This window comes from Elephantulus edwardii, unplaced genomic scaffold (genome assembly GCF_000299155.1).
Source record: "Elephantulus edwardii isolate Elephantulus edwardi_28Jun2011 unplaced genomic scaffold, EleEdw1.0 scaffold00328, whole genome shotgun sequence".
Classification (NCBI taxonomy): Eukaryota; Metazoa; Chordata; class Mammalia; order Macroscelidea; family Macroscelididae; genus Elephantulus; species Elephantulus edwardii.
In genome coordinates this window covers 629,938-639,179 of record NW_006400078.1, presented here as the reverse complement: position 1 = coordinate 639,179, position 9,242 = coordinate 629,938, and the positions used below count along the sequence as shown (strand labels likewise).

The 9,242-nt window shown below is 44.7% G+C and overlaps 1 pseudogene; it reads left to right on the top strand.

Annotated features, from left to right (window-relative positions):
- Positions 1-358: 358 nt before the first annotated feature.
- LOC102851677 lies at positions 359-724 on the top strand (annotated as a pseudogene).
- The last annotated feature ends 8,518 nt before the right edge of the window (positions 725-9,242 follow it).

Here is a 9,242-nt window from a genome sequence, read left to right as displayed (position 1 = left end):
TGCGATTGGCACAGGATAGAGCAGGGTTTAGGGCTGTTGTACATAGGGTCGCTATGAGTCGCAAACGACTCAACGGCACATAACAACAACAACATAACTAATTTCATTGAAAATTTACAGAGACTTTGGATTTCCATTCATTCATTGTTGCACTTTTCTCTCCTCCCAACCCTCCCCTGAGTACACTCCCCTCTTGGAAAAGTAAAAGAAAAATTCTTTCATTGTTTTACAATCCCTCCCCCCAGGTCCACTCCACTATGAAGCCTTTGCTCTGGACTCCTGTCATGACAGAAATACCTAATCACTCCTCTTTCTCTTGGGCTTGGATCAGGCGGCAGCCAGGTTCTGTCGCTTAGCCATGGCCAAAATCAAGGCTCGGGAGGGACCTTCGCAGCAAGAAGAAGGAGGAGCTGTTTAAACAGCTGGACGATCTGAAGGTGGAGCTTTCCCAGCTGCCAAAGTGACAGGCGGTGCGGCTTCAAAGCTCTCCAAAATCCGAGCTGTCCGAAAATCTACTGCCCGTGTTCTCACTGTTATTAACCAGACTCAGGAGAACCTCAGAAAATACTATAAGGACAAGCAGTGTAAACCCCTGGATCTGCGGCCCAAGAAAACACGTGCCATGCGCTGAAGACTCAACAAACACAAGGAGAACCTGAAGACCAAGAAGCAGCGGCGGAAAGAGCGCCTGTACCCACTGCGGAAATATGCAGTCAAGGCCTAAACTTCTCAAATAAATAACATACAAAACTAAAAAAAAAAAAAATTAAAAAAATCTAATCATATATCCCTCTTAAACAGTTTTCTCCCTCATCTGTTTCAATGCAGTATAAATTATTGAACCCATCTTTCTCAGTCTCCCCCCAACCCTGAGGTCAGTCCTGCTTTTCAACAGTGGCACCATGCAGTATTTGTCCTTTTGTGACTGGGATACTTCACTCAGCATAATGTCCTCCAGGGTCACCCATTTTGAATAATATTGCATGAGCTCCTTGTTTTTCACGGCAGTGTAGTATTCCATTGTGTGAATATACCACAGCTTCTCTATCCATTCGTTTGTTGATGGGCACTTAGGTTGTTTCCAACTCCTTGCTATTGTGAACAAAGCCGCGATAAACATAGGTGTGCATGTATCTGCTCAGGTGTCAGCTATGGTCTCTTTGGGGTATAGTCTCAGCAGTGGAATTGCTGGGTCAAAAGGTATCTCTATTTGCAACTTTTTGGGAAAACGCCATACCACCTTCCACAGTGATTGCACCAGCAACATACCATTTCTAAGGGAACCTCTTGTGGCTTAGAGGTAAGGAGCTGCACTGCCAACCCAAAGTCATTCAGTTCAAATCCACCAGCTCCTCCTCAGGAGAAAGATGAAAATCTCCTGCTGTGATATTTGCACCCTCTGAAAACCTACTGGCTGTTTGAATCCACCAGATGCTCCGCTAGAGAAGGAGAGGCAATCTACTCCTGTGCCAGTAAGATCTGATTCAATGGTACACAACTAGAAAAATAAGAGAAAATCTTCTGGGTGTTTGGGAAGCTGAAATATCAATGTTAGTATTAATAATAAACCAAATGCTATGTGAGGATAGGAGGGAGGCTGATAAAAGCTGGAATTCACCCTGTGGCACTAAGGCAATCCTTAAATGTTTACAGGGCTAGGCATTAAGGCAATTCTTAAGAGTCTACATAATTCTTAGTTGTATTTACTAAATCCCTCTCTCCTGAGATAAGCATAAGGTAAACAGTAGACAAGAACTTGGCCTTACTTAAAAAAAGACTTCGCCATGATCCTTTATTTTTGTTTATTATTTCCTTGTGATTTTCCTTTGTTTACTTCCTGGTAATTCTCAATAAAAACCCAGAAAGGAATAGCATAGGGGCTGCAGCTTTCCCAGCTGCTAGCCCCCTGTCTTCATGCTTTCTGGCCTGGCCCCCATTCCTGTGTGTCCCCATCTGTCTTTTCCATCGATTGACAACATGGGTGGTCAGCTATGAGTTTGTTCTGACTCGAAAGCATATAGCAACCACCTACCATTTAAAAAGTCTTATCCTTTTTCTTCTTGTCCTTCAGCAAGGGTTCACTGTCACTTGGTGGCTATTCTCCGTGAGCTTTGTCACCTGGCTGTGTGACATGTCCCGTCATCTCTTGCTTGTTTGAAATTTTGTTGAAAATGTTCTTGCTTTCTTTGAACTTAACTATGTAAGCAGGGCTGGGATAGCTGCTGGTTCTATTTCTTCACCAATGTGTACTTTATTTGGTGTCCTTTATCACCATAATCCATAGGCATGGTTTGGTATTCTGTCAACAGGGGCGCTCTGGTAGCTTAGTGGCAAGGTATTGTGCTGCCAGCCCAAAGGCACATGGTTCAAATCTATCAGCTGCTCCATGGTAGAAAGATGGACAAACTCATGTGTCATTTACAGACTCTGAAAAACCACTGGAGGATCAGCTATGAGTCAATTCTAAGTCCACGGTACATAACAACAACCTGTTTAAAGAAAATGATTCGAGGTTGGAGCGTACAGGACTGAAATATTTTCTCTTTTCAACATCTTTAATCAGATATAATCCACATACCATATAGTTTAGGCATTTAAAGTGTGAAAAGGATAAGTGGAAATGGAGGCCTCAGGGAAGAAGCCGTAAGAATGCTATTGCAAGGAGGGAACCAATGTCAGGAAACACAATGCGTGTAAACCGCTGAATGTGAACTTTATCCACACTACAAGAAATAGTTCAAAATAAGCAAAGAGTGTCATCCAAGATACTGTAGGCTCCACAAAGTAGAATATCACAGAAAAGCCAGTAACAGGAATCTTTTTGTTTCCCTGTGCATAGAAACATGCTTTAAGGTCTACTAAGTGTGTAATACTAGGAGGAAAAAGACAGAAATATCTCAAAAATGACCAAAATGTCCCAGAGACACCAAACAAGCACATGGTGTTAGGAAAAGGGCACTGGTAGACCTTCTCCAAGCCAAGTAGCCACAAATCTTCAGTTCACGAAGACAATGCCAGGTCATCTGCCTGTACTGAGATACAATTCACATCCCTTAAACCCCACTCATTTAAAGTGTGCACTTGGATTGTTTCCTGCAATATTATGCATGAAGTGTCTCCGTCAACTGCCATGCTGAAATCCCATTATATTCGTGGTTGTCTCTGAGTCAACTCTGGAGGGTTCCTTCAGTTTGAAGCTGCTATTTCTCCCCATCCTCCCTCCAACCGCCTGCATGAGTCACCTGCCAAAGCAACTGTCAAGACACCCATCCATCCGTCCGGGATTCTGCCCAGGGAGGTCCCTCTGAGCCCTCAGGCTATCTTCCAGGACTTCCACCCACTTGATCTCTGAGGACAGCCTTTGCTGCATTTGGGCCAGGACTTTCCAGTGCCCAGAGGCCCAGGGCAGGCTGCGTGGCCTGATGTTGTTGTTGCTGTTGTTAGGTGCCATTCAACTGAGTACAAGGAACAACAACCCTGTGAGTGAGACCAGCTCTGAGGTGTGTCCTCTCCTGAGCCAGTCTCACTGACTCTGACACACACACATACCCTCATTACCCCAGTTACCAACCCATCTCATCCAAGGTCTTCCTCTCCTGCCCTTTCAAGCATGATGTCCTTCTCCAAGGACTGGTCCCTCCTGGCCATGTGCCCAAAGTATGTGAGATGGAGCTTCAAAATCCTTGCCTCCAAGGACAAACTTGGATTCATTCTGTCCCGGACAGACCTGTTTGTTCTCTTGTTGGTCAATGGTATATCCAATATTCTTCTCCAACTCACAATGCATCAATTCTTCTATGTGCCTTAGTCACTGTCCAGCTCTCTGATGCATAGCAAGTAATTGTGAAGACCATGGCCTGGATCAGGTGCACCTTAGTCTCTAGACTGACATTGCTGCTCCTCCCTATTCTGGAAAGGTCCCTGATGGCAGATTTTCCAAGTGGAATTAATCTTTTGATTTCCTCACTGCTAGTGCCTCCTTGGAGGCAAGGATTCTAAGGCTTCATCTAACATATTTTGGACATGATGTGAGGAGAGACCGGTCCTTGGAGAGGGACATCATGCTTGGGAGGGTGGAGGGACAGCACAGGAGAGGAAGGCCCTCTATGAGGTGGATTGATTCAGTGACTGGGATAATTGGGATGGGAGTGTCAGAGACAGTGCGATTGGCACAGGACAGAGCGGAGTTTAGGGCTGTTGTACATAGGGTCGCTATGAGTCGCAGGTGACTCAACGGCACATAACAACAACAACAACAGTGCCAAGAGTGTTGATTGTGGAGCCAAGCAAACTGAAACTGTTAACAACCTCAACTCTTCTCCATCTATCATGGTGCTACCAATTGTCAGCAATTGGTGAGAATCTTTATCTTCTTGATGCTGAGATTCAATCCTTATTGAAGACTTCAGTCCTTGACCCACAGCAAGTGCCTCAGGTTCTCCTCAGTTTCAGCAAGCAAGGTTGTATCTTCTGTATATTGCAAGTTGTTGATGAATCTTCTTTCAATCCTGATGCCACATTCTTCCTCATGATAGATGGAGAAGCAACTTTGGTTGTTAACAATTTCGGCTTGCTTGGCTCCATATTCAATACTTTTGGCACCAACAGTCAGGAAATCAGAAGAGGAATTGAACTGGAAAAATCTGCTCTCAGGGACTACTCCAGATTATTGCAGAGCACCGATGTCAGTCTACAGACTAAGATGCAGTTGATGCAGGCCATGGTCTTCCTTTCTGTGACCCTCCGTCTATCCAAGTATGACGTCTTTTTCTAGAGACTCACACCTCCCGATAACATTCCTAAAGTATGTGAGACCAAGTTTCACAAGCGTTGCCTCTGAAGAGCACCCTGGTTGTGCTTCCTCCAAGACAGACTGGTTTATTGTTTTGGTTGTTGTTAGGTGCCGTCGAGTTGACTATGACTCGTGAAGACCTTGTGAGTAACGGACTTGAATCTGTCCTGTTCTGGGCCATCCTCTCCTTCTCTAATATACCTGAGCCCACTGCTGCTGTCACTGTGTCAGTCCATCTTGTTGAGGGTCTTCCTCTCTTTTGTGACCCTCTACCTTTCCAAGTTTGATGTCCTTCACCGAGGACCAGCCTCTCCTTGAGGAACCTGCTCAAAGTACATGAGACAATCTTCACCATCCTTGCCTCCAAAGGGCGCCCTGGTTGCACTTTCTCCAAGACACAATTATCTGTTCTTTTGGCAATCCATGGGATATTCGGTGAATGTTCTTCTCTAACACCACAATTCAAATGCATCATTTTTACTTCTCTCTTCCCTAATCATTGTCCAACTTTTGGATTCATGGCAAACAATTGAAAAGACCATGGCATGAGTCAAGTGAACCTAGTTTTTAAACTGACATCATTGCTCTTTAGCATTGGATGATGTCCTTGAAGCAAATTTTCCCAATGCCACACATCTTTTGATGTCTTTCTTTTCTTTTTTTTGTCTTCTGTCTTCTTTTCTTAAAATTTTTTTTGTGCCTTTGTTGGCTTTATTTTTTATTATTAATTTTAATGAAAGTTTACAAAACCTGAGGATTTCCATTCATTCATTGTTGCATTTTTCTCCTTGCCCACCCCTCCCTCCCCCCAATTTGCTCTTCTCTTTGAAAAGTAAAAGAAAAATCCTTTCATCATTATATAATCCCTCCCCCCAAGTCCTCTCCACTATGCAGCCTTAATTCTGGACTCCTGCCATGACAATAATACTTAATCACACATCCCTTTTAAACAGTTTTCTCCCTCATCCGTTTCAATGCAATATACATTATTGAACCCATATTTCTCAGTCTCTTCCGAACCCCGAGGTCAGTCCTGCTTTACAATAGTGGCACCATGCAGTATTTATCCTTTTGTGACTGAGATACTTCACTCAGCATAATGTCCTCCAGGCTCACCCATTTTGAATAATATTGCATGAGTTCCTTGTTTTTTAATGCCGCGTAGTATTCCATTGTGTGAATATACCACAGCTTCTCTATCCATTCGTTTGTTGATGGGCACTTAGGTTGTTTCCAACTCCTTGCTATTGTAAACAAAACCGCGGTAAACAGGGGTGTGCAAGTCTTCTGACTTCTTGACTGCTGGTCCTGTGGATGCTGCCTGTGTCTCCAAGCTAGATGAAATAGTTGACAAGGTCTGTCTTTTTTCCATCTACCATGACGTTGTCTGTTGTCTCAGTGTTGAGAATGCTTGTCTTCTTGATGCTGAGGTGTAATCTGTATTTCAGGCTGTAGTTTTTGATCTTCTGCAGCAAGTGTTTTAAGTCTTCCTCACTTTCAGCAAACAAGGTTGTGGCATCAGCATAATGCAGATTGTTGATGAATCTTTCTTCTACCCTGAGGCCACAATCTACTTCATATGGTCCAGCTTCTTGAATGTTTTGCTCAACATACAAGTTGAATAAATATGAAGAAAGGATACAGCCCTGTCATACTCCTTTCTTGATTCTAAACCATGCAGGGTTCCCTTGCTTTGTTCAAACAACAGCTTCTTGATCTAGGTATAGGTTTTGCATAAGCACTATTCCCATTCTTCTCAATGTTCACAATAATTTGTTGTGATCCACACAGTCAAATGCCTTTTCATGGCCAATAAAACACAGAGAGACATCCTCCTGGTGTTCTTTGCTTCCGTCCAGGATCCATCAGAAATCAGCAATGGTATTTCTGGTGCCATGGCCATCTGATGTCCAGTACTCTTCTCCAACACTACAATTCAAAGACATTGAGTCTTCTTCCATCATCCGTATTCATTGTCCAACTCTCAGATGTACACTAACCTCTGAACTAATGCAGAGATTCAGGAATTGGAGAGGTTTTCTTTGTGACCGTGCTACAGCAACGGGACTGCAAAGCCAGCAACCCTTTCTAATGTATGATCATACCTACGCCTCAGAAGCAAATACTGGGAGAAATCTGAGGCCACAGTACCAAAGAGGAATTATGGTGAAAGGGTGAGGGTGCCAGTTTAGAGACTGATGATGCATACTTGACCCAAGCTCTGGAATATTCAGATGCTGCCTCTGTATGTGCAAACTGGACAGTGACTAAGGAAGACCGAAGAAGCACTGATCGATGGCTTTGAACTGTGGAATTAGAGAAGAGTATTGAATATACTGTCACTCACTCCCTCAGTGCCGTGGAGAAGGAATAGACTCATGGCTGATCTTCTAGTGGGTTGTCAGAGGCCGTAATTTATACCAGAGGAGATTGGAGGAGCAGTTGGTGGATTTCAACCATTGGCTTTTGGGTTGGCAGTGCAATTCCTTACCCTCTAGGCCATCAGACTCCCTGAATAGACTGTTGTTTGGTATTGTTAACTATGACTTATAACGACCCTATGAGCAGATCTGAACCTTGGCCTGCCTTGCATCATCCTCACAACGTCTGTCACGCTCAAGCACATTCCTGCGGTCACTGTGTCAATCCATCTTAAGACTCTTCCCATCTAACTTCATCACATTTACTTTGGGCATAATTTCAGGAGGGACTAGTCTTCAGAGAGAGACATCAAGCGAGGAAAGATAGAGGGTGTTATGCAGATGACACGACCTTGCTTGCTGAAACTGAGGAGAACTTGAAATGTTTCCTGCTGAAGACCAAGGATTACACCTTTCAACATCAAGAAGAAAAAAAAAATCCTCACCCCTGGACCAATAAGTAACATCATGAAAGAAGGAGAAAAGATTGAAATTGTCAACAATTTCATCTTGCTTGGATCCACAAGCAACACCTTTGTTATCAGCAGTCAGGCGATCAGGAGAGGTATTGCTTTGGGCAAGTCTGTAGTCAGGGACATCTCCAAATTACTGAGGAGCAATGATATCAGTTTGAAGACTAAGGCACTTCTGATTCAGATCATTGCCTTTTCTGTCACTTGCTATGCATCTGAGAGCTGGACAATGAGTAATGATGACAGAATAAGAATTGATGCTTTTGAGCTGTGGTGCCAGGGAAGAGTACTGAATATCCTCTAGACTGCCGAACAAATGGACAGATATGCCATGGAGAGGGTACAGCCAGAGTGGCAAGGCTGACAAAGCTTCATCTCACATACTTGGGAGGGTTTCTTTTCTTTTTTTTTGGTGGCTTTTTTCCTTTCTCTCCCCCCCCCTTCTTTTTCCTTCTCTCTCTTCCTTCCTTCCTTTCCTCTTTCCTTCCCTCCTTCCTTCCTTCTCTCCTCCCTCCCTCTCTCCCTCCCTCCCTTCCTCCTTCCTTTCTCTTTCTTTTCTTGTTATGTACTGTCATATCAGATCTGACTGGCAAAGGAGGAGATTGCCCCTTCTACTCCAGCAGAGCACCCGGTGGATTTGAACCCTCTCACATACCTGTTCGTGTTGTTAGGAGAGACTATTCCTTAGGAAGGGGCCTCAGGGTTGGAAAGGTGGAGGGTCGGCGACAGAGAGGACGACCCTCAATCAGATGGGCTGACATGGTGACTACAGCAATGGGCCTGAGTTTGTCAGGGATGATGAAGATGGAACAGGATAGGACAGGGTTCTGATCTGTTCTCTGGTCTGATCTGATGTGTTGTACTCGACCTGATGGCTCCTAACACCGCCACCAAACAGCAAGTGAGCTTTGTCTTCCATTCCCAACACAGGTGCAGGGCAAGCCCCCGCTGCAGCACACCTGCGCTCTGGACCTGCTTGATTAGATGAAGCAGTGGGCTGAAAGGAGATAGCAGGGTGGGAGGGAGCTAGCCATCCTCAGACTGAAAACAGACAGGCCCCAAACTTGGAGCAAGGATGTTCGAGGAGGGAAAAACCAAAATTGAGCCCCCCCCCCAATCCTCAGAATGCGTTTTATCTAAACAAAGATAGCAGCGTTTGTTGGCATAATTTCTGCTGTTGATCAGTCGCTGCAGGAATAGTGTTGCGTTGCACTCGAAGAGCTTCAGAGAGAGAGAGAGAAGTCATTTGGTGACCATCCTGCGGTCTATGGACAGTGTTGGTGTGTTTAAGTGTTGATTACTGGGTCCCCAACGCATGTAGTGCTGGAGAAGAGTGCTGAATGGACTGGTAGGAGAACAAACAGGTTCATCCTAGAGACAGTGAGATCCGGCTGCTCCTTGGAGGCAAGGATTCTGAAGCTTTGTCTGGACATGTTGCAAGGAGGGACCAGTCCTTGGAGAGGGACGTCATGCTCGGAAGTGTGGAAGGACAGTGCAGGAGAGGAAGACCCTCTATGGGATGGATTGATTCAGTGACTGGGGTAATGGGGATAGGTG